Below are 20,165 nucleotides of genomic sequence, written 5' to 3'. Positions count from 1 at the left end.
CATGCTACCTGCAGTATAAGCTTGGGTAGCACAATTTGATAGGCCAAACATCCTACCTGCAGTATAGGCTTGGGTAGCACAATTTGATAGGCCAAAACAACCTTCCTGCAGTATAGGCTTAGGTAGCACAATTTGATAGGCCAAAACACCTTGTCAAAACATCCTACCTGCAGTATAGGCTTGGGTATCACAATTTGACAGGCCAAAACATCCTACCTGCAGTATAGGCTTGGGTAGCACACTTTGATAGGACAAAACACCTTGTAAAACATACTACCTGCAGTATAGCCTTGGGTATCACAATTTGATAGGCCAAAACATCCTACCTGTAGTATAGGCTTGGGTAGCACAATTTGATGGGCCAAAACATCCTACTTGCAGTATAGGCTTGGGTAGCACAATTTGATAGGCCAAACATCCTACCTGCAGTATAGGCTTGGGTAGCAAAATTTGATATGCCAAAACACCTTGTCAAAACATCCTACCTGCAGTATAGGCTTGGGTAGCACAATTTGATAAGCCAAAACACCTTGTCAAAACATCCTACCTGCAGTATAGACTTGGGTAGCACACTTTTATAGGACAAAACACCTTGCAAAACATACTACCTGCAGTATAGCCTTGGGTATCACAATTTGATAGGCCAAAACATCCTACCTGCAGTATAGGCTTGGGTAGCACAATTTGATAGGCCAAAACAACCTACCTGCAGTATAGGCTTAGGTAGCACAATTTGATAGGCCAAAACACCTTGTCAAAACATCCTACCTACAGTATAGGCTTGGGTAGCACAATCTGACAGGCTAAAACATCCTACCTGCAGTATAGGCTTGGGTAGCACAATTTGATAGGCCAAAACATCCTACCTGCAGTATAGGCTTGGGTAGCACAATTTGATAGGCCAAAACACATTCTCAAAACATCCTACCTGCAGTATAGGCTTGGGTAGCACAATTTGACAGGCCAAAACATCCTACTTGCAGTATAGGCTTAGGTAGCACAATTTGATAGGCCAAAACACATTGTCAAAACATCCTACCTGCAGTATAGGCTTGGGTATCACAATTTGATAGGCCAAAACATCCTACCTGCAGTATAGGCTTGGGTAGCGCAATTTGATAGGCCAAACCACCTTGTCAAAACATGCTACCTGCAGTATAGGCTTGGGTAGCACAATTTGATAGGCCAAACATCCTACCTGCAATATAGGCTTGGGTAGCACAATTTGATAGGCCAAAACAACCTACCTGCAGTATAGGCTTAGGTAGCACAATTTGATAGGCCAAAACACCTTGTCAAAACATCCTACCTGCAGTATAGGCTTGGGTAGCACAATTTGACAGGCCAAAACATCCTACTTGCAGTATAGGCTTAGGTAGCACAATTTGATAGGCCAAAACACCTTGTCAAAACATACTACCTGCAGTATAGGCTTGGGTAGCACAATTTGATAGGCCAAAACATCCTACCTGCAGTATAGGCTTGGGTAGCACAATTTGATAGGCCAAAACACCTTGTCAAAACATACTACCTGCAGTATAGGCTTGGGTAGCACAATTTGATAGGCCAAAACATCCTACCTGCAGTATAGGCTTGGGTAGCACAATTTGATAGGCCAAAACACCTTGCAAAACATACTACCTGCAGTATAGGCTTGGGTAGCGCAATTTGATAGGCCAAAACATCCTACCTGCAGTATAGGCTTGGGTAGCACAATTTGATAGGCCAAAACACCTTGCACTACCTGCAGTATAGGCTTGGGTAGCACAATTTGATAGGCCAAAACATCCTACCTGCAGTATAGGCTTAGGTAGCACAATTTGATAGGCCAAAACACCTTGTCAAAACATCCTACCTGCAGTATAGGCTTGGGTAGCACAATTTGATAGGCCAAAACATCCTACCTGCAGTATAGGCTTGGGTAGCACAATTTGATAGGCCAAAACACCTTGTCAAAACATCCTACCTGCAGTATAGGCTTGGGTAGCACAATTTGATAGGCCAAAACATCCTACCTGCAGTATAGGCTTAGGTAGCACAATTTGATAGGCCAAAACACCTTGTCAAAACATACTACCTGCAGTATAGGCTTGGGTAGCACAATTTGATAGGCCAAAACATCCTACCTGCAGTATAGGCTTGGGTAGCACAATTTGATAGGCCAAAACACCTTGTCAAAACATACTACCTGCAGTATAGGCTTGGGTAGCACAATTTGATAGGCCAAAACATCCTACCTGCAGTATAGGCTTGGGTAGCACAATTTGATAGGCCAAAACACCTTGTCAAAACATACTACCTGCAGTATAGGCTTGGGTAGCACAATTTGATAGGCCAAAACATCCTACCTGCAGTATAGGCTTGGGTAGCACAATTTGATAGGCCAAAACAACCTACCTGCAGTATAGGCTTAGGTAGCACAATTTGATAGGCCAAAACACCTTGTCAAAACATCCTACCTGCAGTATAGGCTTGGGTAGCACAATTTGACAGGCCAAAACATCCTACTTGCAGTATAGGCTTGGGTAGCACAATTTGATAGGCCAAAACACCTTGTCAAAACATACTACTTGCAGTATAGGCTTAGGTAGCACAATTTGATAGGCCAAAACACCTTGTCAAAACATCCTACCTGCAGTATATGCTTGGGTAGCACAATTTGACAGGCCAAAACATCCTACCTGCAGTATAGGCTTAGGTAGCACAATTTGATAGGCCAAAACACCTTGTCAAAACATACTACCTGCAGTATAGGCTTGGGTAGCACAATTTGACAGGCCAAAACATCCTACCTGCAGTATAGGCTTGGGTAGCACAATTTGATGGGCCAAAACATCCTACTTGCAGTATAGGCTTGGGTAGCACAATTTGATAGGCCAAACATCCTACCTGCAGTATAGGCTTGGGTAGCAAAATTTGATATGCCAAAACACCTTGTCAAAACATCCTACCTGCAGTATAGGCTTGGGTAGCACAATTTGATAAGCCAAAACACCTTGTCAAAACATCCTACCTGCAGTATAGACTTGGGTAGCACACTTTGATAGGACAAAACACCTTGCAAAACATACTACCTGCAGTATAGCCTTGGGTATCACAATTTGATAGGCCAAAACATCCTACCTGCAGTATAGGCTTGGGTAGCACAATTTGATAGGCCAAAACAACCTACCTGCAGTATAGGCTTAGGTAGCACAATTTGATAGGCCAAAACACCTTGTCAAAACATCCTACCTGCAGTATAGGCTTGGGTAGCACAATCTGACAGGCTAAAACATCCTACCTGCAGTATAGGCTTGGGTAGCACAATTTGATAGGCCAAAACATCCTACCTGCAGTATAGGCTTGGGTAGCACAATTTGATAGGCCAAAACATCCTACCTGCAGTATAGGCTTGGGTAGCACAATTTGATAGGCCAAAACAACCTACCTGCAGTATAGGCTTAGGTAGCACAATTTGATAGGCCAAAACACCTTGTCAAAACATCCTACCTGCAGTATAGGCTTGGGTAGCACAATTTGACAGGCCAAAACATCCTACTTGCAGTATAGGCTTAGGTAGCACAATTTGATAGGCCAAAACACCTTGTCAAAACATCCTACCTGCAGTATAGGCTTGGGTAGCACAATTTGATAGACCAAAACACCTTGCAAAACATACTACCTGCAGTATAGGCTTGGGTAGCACAATTTGATAGGCCAAAACATCCTACCTGCAGTATAGGCTTGGGTAGCGCAATTTGATAGGCCAAACCACCTTGTCAAAACATGCTACCTGCAGTATAGGCTTGGGTAGCACAATTTGATAGGCCAAACATCCTACCTGCAATATAGGCTTGGGTAGCACAATTTGATAGGCCAAAACAACCTACCTGCAGTATAGGCTTAGGTAGCACAATTTGATAGGCCAAAACACCTTGTCAAAACATCCTACCTGCAGTATAGGCTTGGGTAGCACAATTTGACAGGCCAAAACATCCTACCTGCAGTATAGGCTTAGGTAGCACAATTTGATAGGCCAAAACACCTTGTCAAAACATACTACCTGCAGTATAGGCTTGGGTAGCACAATTTGACAGGCCAAAACATCCTACCTGCAGTATAGGCTTAGGTAGCACAATTTGATAGGCCAAAACACCTTGTCAAAACATACTACCTGCAGTATAGGCTTGGGTAGCACAATTTGACAGGCCAAAACATCCTACTTGCAGTATAGGCTTGGGTAGCACAATTTGATAGGCCAAAACACCTTGTCAAAACATGCTACCTGCAGTATAAGCTTGGGTAGCACAATTTGATAGGCCAAACATCCTACCTGCAGTATAGGCTTGGGTAGCACAATTTGATAGGCCAAAACAACCTTCCTGCAGTATAGGCTTAGGTAGCACAATTTGATAGGCCAAAACACCTTGTCAAAACATCCTACCTGCAGTATAGGCTTGGGTAGCACAATTTGACAGGCCAAAACATCCTACCTGCAGTATAGGCTTGGGTAGCACACTTTGATAGGACAAAACACCTTGTAAAACATACTACCTGCAGTATAGCCTTGGGTATCACAATTTGATAGGCCAAAACATCCTACCTGCAGTATAGGCTTGGGTAGCACAATTTGACAGGCCAAAACATCCTACTTGCAGTATAGGCTTAGGTAGCACAATTTGATAGGCCACAACACCTTGTCAAAACATCCTACCTGCAGTACAGGCTTGGGTAGCACAATTTGACAGGCCAAAACATCCTACTTGCAGTATAGGCTTGGGTAGCACAATTTGATAGGCCAAAACACCTTGTCAAAACATACTACCTGCAGTATAGGCTTGGGTAGCACAATTTGATAGGCCAAAACATCCTACCTGCAGTATAGGCTTGGGTAGCACACTTTGATAGGCCAAAACACCTTGCAAAACATACTACCTGCAGTATAGGCTTGGGTAGCACAATTTGATAGGCCAAAACAACCTAACTGCAGTATAGGTTTAGGTAGCACAATTTGATAGGCCAAAACACCTTGTCAAAACATACTACCTGCAGTATATGCTTGGGTAGCACAATTTGACAGGCCAAAACATCCTACCTGCAGTATAGGCTTGGGTAGCACACTTTGATAGGCCAAAACACCTTGTCAAAACATACTACCTGCAGTATAGGCTTGGGTAGCACAATTTGACAGGCCAAAACATCCTACCTGCAGTATAGGCTTGGGTAGCACAATTTGATGGGCCAAAACATCCTACTTGCAGTATAGGCTTGGGTAGCACAATTTGATAGGCCAAACATCCTACCTGCAGTATAGGCTTGGGTAGCAAAATTTGATAAGCCAAAACACCTTGTCAAAACATCCTACCTGCAGTATAGGCTTGGGTAGCACAATTTGATAAGCCAAAACACCTTGTCAAAACATCCTACCTGCAGTATAGACTTGGGTAGCACACTTTGATAGGACAAAACACCTTGCAAAACATCCTACCTGCAGTATAGGCTTGGGTAGCACAATCTGACAGGCCAAAACATCCTACTTGCAGTATAGGCTTGGGTAGCACAATTTGATAGGCCAAAACATCCTACCTGCAGTATAGGCTTGGGTAGCACACTTTGATAGGCCAAAACACCTTGCAAAACATACTACCTGCAGTATAGGCTTAGGTAGCACAATTTGATAGGCCAAAACACCTTGTCAAAACATACTACCTGTAGTATAGGCTTGGGTAGCACAATTTGACAGGCCAAAACATCCTACTTGCAGTATAGGCTTGGGTAGCACAATTTGATAGGCCAAAACACCTTGCAAAACATACTACCTGCAGTATAGGCTTAGGTAGCACAATTTGATAGGCCAAAACACCTTGTCAAAACATACTACCTGTAGTATAGGCTTGGGTAGCACAATTTGACAGGCCAAAACATCCTACTTGCAGTATAGGCTTAGGTAGCACAATTTGATAGGCCAAAACACCTTGTCAAAACATACTACCTGCAGTATAGGCTTGGGTAGCACAATTTGATGGGCCAAAACATCCTACTTGCAGTATAGGCTTGGGTAGCACAATTTGATAGGCCAAACATCCTACCTGCAGTATAGGCTTGGGTAGCAAAATTTGATAAGCCAAAACACCTTGTCAAAACATCCTACCTGCAGTATAGGCTTGGGTAGCACAATTTGATAAGCCAAAACACCTTGTCAAAACATCCTACCTGCAGTATAGACTTGGGTAGCACACTTTGATAGGACAAAACATCCTACCTGCAGTATAGGCTTGGGTATCACAATTTGATAGGCCAAAACATCCTACCTGCAGTATAGGCTTAGGTAGCACAATTTGATAGGCCAAAACACCTTGTCAAAACATCCTACCTGCAGTATAGGCTTGGGTAGCACAATTTGACAGGCCAAAACATCCTACCTGCAGTATAGGCTTGGGTAGCACACTTTGATAAGCCAAAACACCTTGTCAAAACATCCTACCTGCAGTATAGGCTTGGGTAGCACAATTTGATAGGCCAAAACACCTTGTCAAAACATCCTACCTGCAGTATAGGCTTGGGTAGCACAATTTGATAGGCCAAAACATCCTACCTGCAGTATAGGCTTAGGTAGCACAATTTGATAGGCCAAAACACCTTGTCAAAACATCCTACCTGCAGTATAGGCTTGGGTAGCACAATTTGATAGGCCAAAACATCCTACCTGCAGTATAGGCTTGGGTAGCACAATTTGATAGGCCAAAACACCTTGTCAAAACATACTACCTGCAGTATAGGCTTGGGTAGCACAATTTGATAGGCCAAAACACCTTGTCAAAACATCCTACCTGCAGTATAGGCTTGGGTAGCACAATTTGATAGGCCAAAACATCCTACCTGCAGTATAGGCTTAGGTAGCACAATTTGATAGGCCAAAACACCTTGTCAAAACATCCTACCTGCAGTATAGGCTTGGGTAGCACAATTTGATAGGCCAAAAACATCCTACCTGCAGTATAGAGCTTGGGTAGCACAATTTGATAGGCCAAAACACCTTGTCAAAACATACTACCTGCAGTATAGGCTTGGGTAGCACAATTTGATAGGCCAAAACATCCTACCTGCAGTATAGGCTTGGGTAGCACAATTTGATAGGCCAAAACAACCTACCTGCAGTATAGGCTTAGGTAGCACAATTTGATAGGCCAAAACACCTTGTCAAAACATACTACCTGCAGTATAGGCTTGGGTAGCACAATTTGATGGGCCAAAACATCCTACTTGCAGTATAGGCTTGGGTAGCACAATTTGATAGGCCAAACATCCTACCTGCAGTATAGGCTTGGGTAGCAAAATTTGATAAGCCAAAACACCTTGTCAAAACATCCTACCTGCAGTATAGGCTTGGGTAGCACAATTTGATAAGCCAAAACACCTTGTCAAAACATCCTACCTGCAGTATAGACTTGGGTAGCACACTTTGATAGGCCAAAACACCTTGTCAAAACATGCTACCTGCAGTATAGGCTTGGGTAGCACAATTTGATAGGCCAAAACATCCTACCTGCAGTATAGGCTTGGGTAGCACAATTTGATAGGCCAAAACAACCTACCTGCAGTATAGGCTTAGGTAGCACAATTTGATAGGCCAAAACACCTTGTCAAAACATCCTACCTGCAGTATAGGCTTGGGTAGCACAATCTGACAGGCCAAAACATCCTACTTGCAGTATAGGCTTGGGTAGCACAATTTGATAGGCCAAAACATCCTACCTGCAGTATAGGCTTGGGTAGCACACTTTGATAGGCCAAAACACCTTGCAAAACATACTACCTGCAGTATAGGCTTAGGTAGCACAATTTGATAGGCCAAAACACCTTGTCAAAACATACTACCTGTAGTATAGGCTTGGGTAGCACAATTTGACAGGCCAAAACATCCTACTTGCAGTATAGGCTTGGGTAGCACAATTTGATAGGCCAAAACATCCTACCTGCAGTATAGGCTTGGGTAGCACACTTTGATAGGCCAAAACACCTTGCAAAACATACTACCTGCAGTATAGGCTTAGGTAGCACAATTTGATAGGCCAAAACACCTTGTCAAAACATACTACCTGTAGTATAGGCTTGGGTAGCACAATTTGACAGGCCAAAACATCCTACTTGCAGTATAGGCTTAGGTAGCACAATTTGATAGGCCAAAACACCTTGTCAAAACATACTACCTGCAGTATAGGCTTGGGTAGCACAATTTGATAGGCCAAAACAACCTACCTGCAGTATAGGCTTAGGTAGCACAATTTGATAGGCCAAAACACCTTGTCAAAACATCCTACCTGCAGTATAGGCTTGGGTAGCACAATTTGACAGGCCAAAACATCCTACCTGCAGTATAGGCTTGGGTAGCACAATTTGATAGGCCAAAACACCTTGTCAAAACATACTACCTGCAGTATAGGCTTGGGTAGCACAATTTGATAGGCCAAAACATCCTACCTGCAGTATAGGCTTGGGTAGCACAATTTGATGGGCCAAAACATCCTACTTGCAGTATAGGCTTGGGTAGCACAATTTGATAGGCCAAACATCCTACCTGCAGTATAGGCTTGGGTAGCACAATTTGATAAGCCAAAACACCTTGTCAAAACATCCTACCTGCAGTATAGGCTTGGGTAGCACAATTTGATAAGCCAAAACACCTTGTCAAAACACACTACCTGCAGTATAGGCTTGGGTAGCACAATTTGATAGGCCAAAACATCCTACCTGCAGTATAGGCTTGGGTAGCACAATTTGATAGGCCAAAACATACTACCTGCAGTATAGGCTTGGGTAGCACAATTTGATAGGCCAAAACAACCTACCTGCAGTATAGGCTTAGGTAGCACAATTTGATAGGCCAAAACACCTTGTCAAAACATCCTACCTGCAGTATAGGCTTGGGTAGCACAATTTGATAGGCCAAAACATCCTACCTGCAGTATAGGCTTGGGTAGCACAATTTGATAGGCCAAAACATACTACCTGCAGTATAGGCTTGGGTAGCACAATTTGATAGGCCAAAACATCCTACCTGCAGTATAGGCTTGGGTAGCACAATTTGATAGGCCAAAACAACCTACCTGCAGTATAGGCTTAGGTAGCACAATTTGATAGGCCAAAACACCTTGTCAAAACATCCTACCTGCAGTATAGGCTTGGGTAGCACAATTTGATAGGCCAAAACACCTTGTCAAAACATCCTACCTGCAGTATAGGCTTGGGTAGCACAATTTGATAGACCAAAACACCTTGCAAAACATACTACCTGCAGTATAGGCTTGGGTATCACAATTTGATAGGCCAAAACATCCTACCTGCAGTATAGGCTTGGGTAGCGCAATTTGATAGGCCAAACCACCTTGTCAAAACATGCTACCTGCAGTATAGGCTTGGGTAGCACAATTTGATAGGCCAAACATCCTACCTGCAGTATAGGCTTGGGTAGCACAATTTGATAGGCCAAAACAACCTACCTGCAGTATAGGCTTAGGTAGCACAATTTGATAGGCCAAAACACCTTGTCAAAACATCCTACCTGCAGTATAGGCTTGGGTAGCACAATTTGACAGGCCAAAACATCCTACTTGCAGTATAGGATTAGGTAGCACAATTTGATAGGCCAAAACACCTTGTCAAAACATCCTACCTGCAGTATAGGCTTGGGTAGCACAATTTGACAGGCCAAAACATCCTACTTGCAGTATAGGCTTGGGTAGCACAAGTTGATAGGCCAAAACACCTTGTCAAAACATACTACCTGCAGTATAGGCTTGGGTAGCACAATTTGATAGGCCAAAACACCTTGCAAAACATACTACCTGCAGTATAGGCTTGGGTAGCACACTTTGATAGGCCAAAACACCTTGCAAAACATACTACCTGCAGTATAGGCTTAGGTAGCACAATTTGATAGGCCAAAACACCTTGTCAAAACATACTACCTGTAGTACAGGCTTGGGTAGCACAATTTGACAGGCCAAAACATCCTACTTGCAGTATAGGCTTAGGTAGCACAATTTGATAGGCCAAAACACCTTGTCAAAACATCCTACCTGCAGTATAGGCTTGGGTAGCACAATTTGATAGGCCAAAACAACCTACCTGCAGTATAGGCTTAGGTAGCACAATTTGATAGGCCAAAACACCTTGTCAAAACATCCTACCTGCAGTATAGGCTTGGGTAGCACAATTTGACAGGCCAAAACATCCTACTTGCAGTACAGGCTTAGGTAGCACAATTTGATAGGCCAAAACACCTTGTCAAAACATACTACCTGCAGTATAGGCTTGGGTAGCACAATTTGATAGGCCAAAACATCCTACCTGCAGTATAGGCTTGGGTAGCACAATTTGATAGGCCAAAACACCTTGTCAAAACATCCTACCTGCAGTATAGGCTTGGGTAGCACAATCTGATAGGCCAAAACATCCTACCTGCAGTATAGGCTTGGGTAGCACAATTTGATAGGCCAAAACACATTCTCAAAACATCCTACCTGCAGTATAGACTTGGGTAGCACAATTTGATAGGCCAAAAAAGCTTGTCAAAACATCCTACCTGCAGTATAGGCTTGGGAATCACAATTTGATAGGCCAAAACATTCTACCTGCATTATAGGCTTGGGTAGCACAATTCGATAGGCCAAAACACCTTGCAAAACATACTACCTGCAGAATAGGCTTGGGTAGCAAATTTGATAGGCCAAAACATCCTACCTGCAGTATAGGCTTGGGTAGCACAATTTGATAGGCCAAAGCACCTTGCAAAACGTACTACCTGCAGAATAGGCTTGGGTAGCAAATTTGATAGGCCAAAACATCCTACCTGCAGTATAGGCTTGGGTAGCACAATTTGATAGGCCAAAACATCCTACCTGCAGTATAGGCTTGGGTAGCACAATTTGATAGGCCAAAACATATTGTCAAAACATCCTACCTGCAGTACAGGCTTGGGTAGCACAATTTAATAGGCCAAAACACATTGTGAAAACATCATACCTGCAGTATAGGCTTGGGTAGCACAATTTGATAGGCCAAAACATCCTACTTGCAGTATAGGCTTGGGTAGCACAATTTAATAGGCCAAAACATATTGTCAAAACATCCTACCTGCAGTACAGGCTTGGGTAGCACAATTTAATAGGCCAAAACACATTGTGAAAACATCATACCTGCAGTATAGGCTTTGGTAGCACAATTTGATAGGCCAAAACATCCTACCTGTAGTATAGGCTTGGGTAGCACAATTTGATAGGCCATAACACCTAGTTAAAAGGCTAGGTGTTAGCATAGGCTTGGGTAGCACAATTTGATAGGCCAAAACACCTTGTCAAAGCATCCTACCTGCAGTATAGACTTGGGTAGCACAATTTGATAAGCTGACCAACCATTGTCTATACAAGCTTTGAATATTGTCACATTTATTATTTAGCATATATTTTTTTTAATGTAATAAACCATCTTAAAATAATATTTAGCCTGTTCAGATGGTCTTGTTTCCTATTAGAAATTGTTAGAAATTTGTTACACAAATGATTTACTTTGTTACCCACCTTTCTCAATGTAACTCCAGGTTTGGAGTTACATTGAAGGCCAAGAATCCAATTCAAAACACTCTAACTGTCCAAAGGAAAAGGGGGAAGATCACTGCCATGCTTATCTGATTACTATAAGGCGGCTCAACTAAGGCCATTAGCTGTATTCCCAGAATATATAACAAAGTGGAAGGACCTGGAAGTCTCCCAGTTAGATATCTCTCTACAATCAGTATTGGGCAGCAAACTTTTGTATGAGCAGCACTCTAATAATTTAAATCAATGGACTAAAGTCTCCCTTAGTATCTGGTTTAAGGAGTGTAAATCACCATTACTTGAAAGACAAACTAGACTATTGAGGTGGGTCGCTTTTGACCCCAACTTTAAGGTGGAAAAGATTGATGGGAGGTTTCAGCACTGGTGGAGGATTGGCATCACCTCCTTTTGATCAATGTCATCAAGGGGAGAATTAGATAGCTTTCAGAAACTGTCTGAAATATATAGTCTTGAAAAATGTGATTTATTTTAGGTATTTACAAACCAGGACTTATTATAATAATGAGATAAGACTTACAGGGAATTGTGATACCAATTGATATATTTATTGACATGTACAAAAACAAGGATAGTAGAATACTGGTTTCAAAATGATACTCAGCTATCCAAACCACTAAGAAACATTAGATAAGGTGAGGTTAAAATGGGAGAAGGAATCTGGAATATCCAGAGGTGGAAACAAGTCATTGTTTTCCAAGTCACAAGTAAGTCTCAAGTCATTGCATTAAAGTCCCGAGTCAAGTCCCAAGTCAAGGCAAGCAAGTCCAAGTCAATTTACAAGTCCTCAACTTTTAGCTTCAAGTCTTAAACAAGTCATTAGTGCGCTTTGCCCAAATTAGTGTCAGAGTATTAATTACTATAGTAAATTTACACAAATTTTATCTAGAAGTTTCTAATTTATATCTAATTGTATCTTTTTTAAAAAAATTTTTATCGATATCTACCTGTAAAGACCAAAGAGGGTAATAAAGATGATACATGGATCTTATCTTTGGACACACATTAAGGCAAACCAAACTTTTACTCTAAACACGCAGTGAAAGGACGCTGAATGTGCTGAACCGGTGAGTGAAATCTAAAAATATTACCAGGCAGTGGCTAATTGCAGACATTTAAGTTGCATATATGAGTTATATACTGTAAAGGGCTGCGAACAGAGTAAATGATCGGTTTTGTGATTTTTAGAACCATAACCAATATAATTAAATAAATATAGCTAAACGCATGACAGCGGACCAGCGCGTCCGCAAAAGAATGAGTGTGTTTACATGCACGCTCTAACCAGTTATGCTCAAAAAGCACCAACGTGTGTGGTCACAATAAATGGCGTTCCTTTATCGAGGTCATACAACAGCGTAATAAAACACCGGGTAGATTTTGTCCATTATACCAATTGCTATAACACGTTAAATGCTACTGACTGCAGTAAAAAATTGTATGCGGTTCGATATGCAGATATGTGCTGCCATAGACGTGTATGTTACTGAACCATAGCTGACGTAAAGTAGTTAACAACTGACCTCTGTCTGTGGATTTTCAGATGCCTCACAAAATTGGACGTTGTTGATGAGGTGTCTGTAATTTTGGAACTACAGGTTCTACATGTTGCAATCCTTTTGTTGCCTTTAATGCTGTATTCAATATATCCCAATTATATCACATTTGGTATAATTTTTGCTGTGTCCTAGTCCTTAAATGCGCGCTGCGGCCTTCAAACTTGGTCCAGCTTTCGTGGAAGCTGATTGGTTGGTTCAAATTAGTGACTCGAGTCCGAGTCAAGTCCAAGTCACGCGACTCGAGTCCACACATCTGGGAATATCTATATTGGAGGAGGACTGATGGAATATGTGTCCTGTACAGTCTACCTCGAATAATTCGGGCCACTGGAGAGAATTCTGTTGGCAGAATTTGATAAGATATTTTGTAACCCCCAAGTTAAAAGATGTACAGACAGGTGGGAATGGGTTTATGTTGGAGGAAATGTGGGGAACAGCTGGCAGATAATTTTTATGTATTTTGGAGCTGCCAGGACATTCGGTCATATTGGCAGGAGATAATAAAAGAAATACATAAAATTTTTGGTTTAGGAATTGACTGTTCTTTTTCCACAATCTATTTAGGCAACATAGCAGCCCACTTGTTAGTGAAAGACAAATATCTATTGAAGGTGCTATTAACTGCCAGTAAGAAAGCTGTTACACGAAAATGGTTACAGACTGAGCCTCCAACAAAAACTGACTGGATGGATATTGTGAACAATGTTCAAAGCATGGAGAGAATTACTTTCTCACTGAATCTACAGATCGATAAATATTTGTGTTTACAACTTCACGTGATGTTAACTGACCCATTATTGTTTGATCTGACATGTATTTCCATGAATGTAATTTATGTAGGTATAGGTTTCAGTATTCAATTTTTTTTGAATAAATGGAAATACATCAAATATTTGAAATATCAACTATTATTGCTAATCTGTTATCCTTGTCAAGTACATACAACCCCATGTAATGTATACTGAACAAAAATCCTTGTTTATCTGAGATAGACTGATGCAAAGTGTGCTGTGGTCTGTCAGGAATCTCAGATGCAGTCAAATTTACTCGCATTTGTAGCAATTGAGTTTTTGTAGAAGTTCCTGAAGTATTAGAGGTTATACTTTGTACAGAAGCATGTCTGTGTTTAAGGCAGTAGTGTCATCGAAGTGCTTTAAGATCAGAGATTCAATATAACGTTTTGGCATTACCTTCGACACAAGATTGAGATAATCCAGAAAAATCTCTTAGAATATGTGCTGTCATATTTGCTAATGCAGTATTATGCAAAGATGAACCTCAAATAATTTTTGCTCTTAAAGAAACAGGGGGTTCAGTTTTCAATGCCATTTATAATCAAACGTGTAAGCATCAACTGAGACCAATCTCAAGATTCTCATGTTTACATTGTCCCCTCCCAACTTCTTCAGCTATGTGTAAAAATTGTGCACATATATAAAAAAATTACGTTTATAACGTCATTAACACAAATACTGTGCAAGTGGAACAATTGTCACCATTTCTTACCATTTGAGTCATGGTTTTCTCGGGATCAACTTCTACCATTGAACACACTATACAAAAATCCTCTGCATTTCCTACAATATGAACACATTGGTTCCCATTACAGTCAGTCATTCTATAAAAGAAAAAAAATCACTTATTGTAATATGCTTATTGAGTCGATAAATGTAAACACTCTTTGTCTGAACTCAACAAATACTCAAATTCTAATAATAAATAATAATTCCCCGTCTGTCGCTCACTTCGACGTTGTGTCTAAGAAGCGACTCTAGGGGTCTCTCTTGAGAGCCTTGCGCATCTCTGAACTTGAGAAAAGGCCAATGAGAAATTGGCAGACAGAATTTGCATGTCCCGGCCCCAGACATATGGGTATAAAGGGAGGGAAATCTGTCTGTTAATTCAGAAATTTTCTTCGGAGCCGACTGGTTTTGTGAGCAGCGATTCACAAAACTGTTCACCTCATCTCTAAGAGCATATGCTGTTGGATCTATGGCGCATATCAGTGGCTTTCTCCTTCTCTGCAGGGCAGTGCAGCTTTGCCCCTGGGCGCTTCGACAGCTCTGTCTAAAAGAGAATTTTGTAAAAGAGTTTGATTCTCTAAAAGAGCAATACACAGTGGCATTGAACGTCCTTTTCAGGACACGTCTTTATAAAGATGCCCTTCCGCCCCTGTGTAGTTCCTGGATGCGGTCGAGTTCTCTCTGCTCCTGACGGTCAAAGGCCCTGCGGCAACGTTCCTTCTTCCCACGGGATTGAGGACGACACGGCTGGCGATGGAGGTGATTTGGGGGTGGCAGCGGGCTCAGTTTCACTGGGTACATCCCCACGAATCACCCGCCCCCCGACACGCTCGTTGACTTCCGCCCGGGCTCAGGGTGACAGTGGCTCACCTCACAGCCAGTCTGCCTATTCTCTTGTGCCCCCTGAGCTGGATGATGAGCTCGCCGCTGCATCGGAGCGTGTTCCGGCATCTGACACTGAAGACTCGATTGGGCTGCCACCCTCGGGTCAGCACACCCATTCAGAGGCTTACGCCCAGATGGCCGACATGCTTAACTGGGCTGCCGTCAGCGTGGGGTTGGATTGGAACCCTCCGTCCTCCCCACAGCCTTCGCGGCTGGATGATTGTTTCCTCGGGTCTGGGTGCCGCTCACAGCCATGCCCCCCCTACAACCCCCCCCCGGTTCCTTTCTTCCCGGAAGTGCATGATGACCTGACAAGGTCGTGGAGGGCACCTTTTACTGCCCGTAATCGACCCCCATGCTCATCCGCTCTCACTACCATTGACGACGGAGCGGTCCACGGGTACTCTGCCGTCCCCCAGGTGGACAGAGCGGATGAGATCCATCTGTGCCCTGAGAACGCCGCCACCTGGCAGGATCGTCCGATGCTCCCCTCCAGGGCCTGTAGGATGATGTCGTCACTGACCTCCAAAGCCTACAGCGCCACCGGACAGGCCGCTTCCGCCTTTCATGCCATGGCCCTCCTGCAAGTCCACCAGGCCAAGGCACTTAAAGATCTGCACTTGGGTAGTCCTGACCCCAACATGTTGCAGGAACTGCACTCAGCGACCGACCTCGCCCTCAGGGCCACGAAGGTTACAGAGCGGACACTCGGGCAGGCAGTGACCACCCTCGTGGTTCAGAAACGACATCTGTGGCTGAACCTGGTCGAGATGCGGGACGTGGACAAAGCACGCTTCCTCAACGCCCCTGTGTCCCAGTTCGGTCTCTTCGGCAACACCGTCGAGGACTTCGCCCAGCAGTTCTCAGCGGTGAAGAAGCAGATGGAGACCATCTATCATATCATGCCCTGTTGCGCCACCAGCACGGGCCGTGCTCTGTCTGCCCACTGAGGGTGTCCCCCTGCGGCTTCCAGAAAACGTACAGTTCCACCTCAACCTGGGCCCAGCTCTCAGCCCCAGTGTCGAGTGCCCCGCAGGAAGCATACACTCCCCGTCCCACGAACACCCTCCAGGACCCGGAAGGCTCCCAAGCGTTCCTGAGACGGACGACCCAGAGATTGAGACATTTACTCCGGAGCTGGTAAGCAGACCACTCCATCCCCCGGTGGAGGGCCTGGAGGAGAATCCTCAGTTCAGTTTGTTTTCTTTGCCACATTCTCAATAAAGGAGCAATTTCCTCTTTCTCTGGGTCACCTGGCCCGCAAATGCCATTCTCGCTGCCACACTTTAACAGTCCCAGCACATTGGACAAGGACCTCCCGCCTCCACACCTACGACTGTTACCCCCCGGCCGGCCGGTTCTGACGAGTCTAGAGGATGCCTCCATGGGACCTCCTCCTCAGTCACTAACTGGCCCCCTCCCCTGCCAGGTGTAAGGAGCAAGGTAAGTGCTTCAAATCTTACCTCAGCACCAGAGCCTCAGGATGCGTTTTTGCCTCCCGACGCCGTATTATCTGCTCCACACCACTGCGAAGCCCTGCCGGGTATGTCAAAAACAATCGTCCCCTTAGTGTCCCTAGGTCGGAGCTTGGATGTGTGGCTTTCACTTCCCAATCCGTCATGCTGGCTGGCCAGGACAATCCGACTCGTTTATGCAATTCGGTTTGATAGGCCTCCGCCCCCCTTCTGGGGCATCCGCTTTAGTGCGTTGCACGGCGAAGATGCCAAGTCCCTGCACACGGAAATCACGACTCTCTTACACGATAGAGCCTGTCCCTCCAGCCGAGATGAAGAAGGGTTTCTACAGCCCTTACTTCATCATACCCAAGAAAGGGGGCGGCTTACGACCGATCTTGGACTTGCGAGTTTTCCACCGGGCCTTGCACAAACTCCCGTTCAAAATGCTCACGCAAAGACACATCTTAACTTGCGTCCGGCATCTAGATTGGTTCGCAGCAGTAGACTTGAAGGACACGTCCTTCCACGTCTCAATCTTGCCTCGACATTGACCCTTTCTACGGTTCGCGTTCGACGGCCAGGCATATCAGTACAAGGTCCTCCCCTTCGGCATGTCCCTATCCCCTCGCATCTTTACGAAGTTCGCAGAGGCAGCTTCGGGAAGCAGGTGTTCGCATACTCAACTATCTCGATGACTGGCTCATCCTGGCCCACTCCCGAGAGTTACTGTGCGTCCACAGGGACCAGGTGCTCAGGCACCTCAGTTGCTTAGGTCTTCAGGTCAACAGGGAAAAGAGCAAGCTCGCCCTGGTTCAGACCTTCTCTTTTCTCGGCATGGAGTTAGACTCCAGATAGTGTGCCTCACCATGAAGCGCTTGCTGTCAGTGCTGGAATGTCTCACCTTGTTCAGGCCAGGCACGGCGGTCACTCTAAAACATTTCCAGAAGCTCCTGGGGCATATGGAATCCTCCATTGATGCTCAATTGATATGTTGATGCATATGAGACCGCTTCAGCAATGGCTCCAGACTCGAGTCCCCAGATGGGCATGGCGCCACGGCACGCACCATGTGTTTATCAACCCCACCTGCCGCCAGACTTTCAAACCCTGAATAGACCTCTGTTTTTTACGGGCAGGAATCCCCTTGCAGTAGGTGTCCCGATGCATTCTGGTCACCACAGATGCCTCCAAATAGGGTTGGGGCACCATGTACAATGGGCACGCAGCCGCGGGCCTTTGGGAAGTGCCCCCACTGCGCTGGCACATCAATTGTCTAGAGTTGTTGGCTGTACTTCTTGCCCTTCGGAGATTTCTCCGGCTAGTTGGGGGCAAGCATGTCTTGATCCGATCAGACAGCACCGCGACGGTAGCGTACATAAATGTCACAACTCGCCTGCCCTGTCCTCCTTTGGAGCCAGCAGCGAATCAAGTCACTGCGCGCCACTCATATCCCAGGCAGCCTCAACATGGGTATGCCCAACGGAGAGTGGAGGCTCCACCCCCAGTCGGTCCAGCTGATTTTGGAACGGTTCGGCAAGGCACATGTAGACCTGTTCGCCCCCCGAGAGACCTTCCACTGCCTTGGGAGGCAAACAGAGACAGATGCTCTGGCACACAGCTGGCCCAGGGGGCTGCGCAAGTACGCATTCCCCCAGTGAGCCTTCTTTCACAGGTGCTATGCAAGGTCAGGGAGGACGAGTAACTAGTCATTCTGGTGGCCCCCTACTGGCCCTCTTGGACTTGGTTCTCGGATATCATGCTCCTCGTGAAAGCCCCCGAGGAAGGACCTTCTCTCTCAGGGACGGGGCACCCTCTGGCATCCGCGCCCAGACCTCTGGAACCTCCACGTCTGGCCCCTGGGTGGGATGCGGAAGATCTAGCTGGCCTACCATCTGCTGTTTTAGACATGATCAACCAAGCCAGAGCTCCCATTACCATTTGCGCTTGTTCGCAAATTGCTGTTCTTCCCGGTCTGAAGACCCACAGAGGTGCGCAGTCGGGTCAGTGCTCTCATTTCTGCAGGAGAGGTTGGAAGGAAGGCTGTCCCCTTCCACCCTAAAGGTGTATGTCGCTGCTATCGCGGCCCACCACGACGAAGTAGACAGCCAGTCCTTGGGTAAGCACGACTTGGTTATTAGGTTCCTAAGAGGCACCCGGAGGTTAAATCCCTCCCGGCCAAATCTGTTCCCCTCCTGGGGCCTCTCGGTAGTCCTCGCAGGCCTCCAGAGACCTCCCTTCGAGCCACTAGAATCAGTTGGACTCAGGGCCCTCTCTCTTAAGACTGCCCTGCTGATCGCGCTCGCCTCCATCAAGAGAGTCTGGGACCTGCAAGCGTTCTCTGTCACCGACACTTGCCTGGAGTTCGGTCTGGCAGACACATACGTAATCCTAAGATGCGACCGGGCTACGTGCCCAAGGTTTCTACCACGCCCTTTAGAGACCAGATAGTGAACCTGCAAGCGCTGCCCCGGGAGGAGGCAGACCCAGCCCCTTCGTTGCTGTGTCCGGTACATGCTTTGCGTACCTACCTGAACCGCACGCAGAGCTTTAGGTGTTCTGAGCAGCTCTTTGTCTGCTTTGGGGACAGCGGAAAGGGAATGCTGTCTCCAAACAAAGGCTTTCCAGCTGGGTAGTGGACGCCATTTCATTAGCCTATCACACCCAGGCCGTGCCCCCCCTTGCAGATCCGAGCTCACTCAACAAGGAGTGTTGCGTCCTTGTGGGCACTGGGCAGGGGGACCTCCCTGGCAGACATATGTAGAGCAGTGGTGAAATCGCTTGCATATAGCGCCCTTTCCCTCTGTTGAGGTAAAATTGTGCGCTTTTTCTCCCAGGAGATCCCACTCCTCGGATCCCTGGATGATTCCTCCCTAGCCCTTGTGGGTCCGCAGTTCAGCGGAGGAACTCGCCGACTAAATCCACTGCAGGTACTTAATCTACCCTGTACTGGAATACGTGCTCCACAGGGCAGGACGTGGACTCCCCCTGTGTGTATTCACCACTCTTAACTCCCCTGTCGGGCAGGTGTGCTCTCCGCAGGGTCTTTTTCCCCTGAAAGAAACTGGGTAAGACCCCCTTCCCTTGATGCATTTAAGGGCCCCGGCCATTTATTGCTCTATGCGAGAAACATAGAGAGAAAAGAGG

The sequence above is a fragment of the Xyrauchen texanus genome, chromosome 43 (genome assembly GCF_025860055.1).
Source record: "Xyrauchen texanus isolate HMW12.3.18 chromosome 43, RBS_HiC_50CHRs, whole genome shotgun sequence".
NCBI lineage: Eukaryota > Metazoa > Chordata > Actinopteri > Cypriniformes > Catostomidae > Xyrauchen > Xyrauchen texanus.
This window is presented reverse-complemented; position numbering follows the sequence as displayed.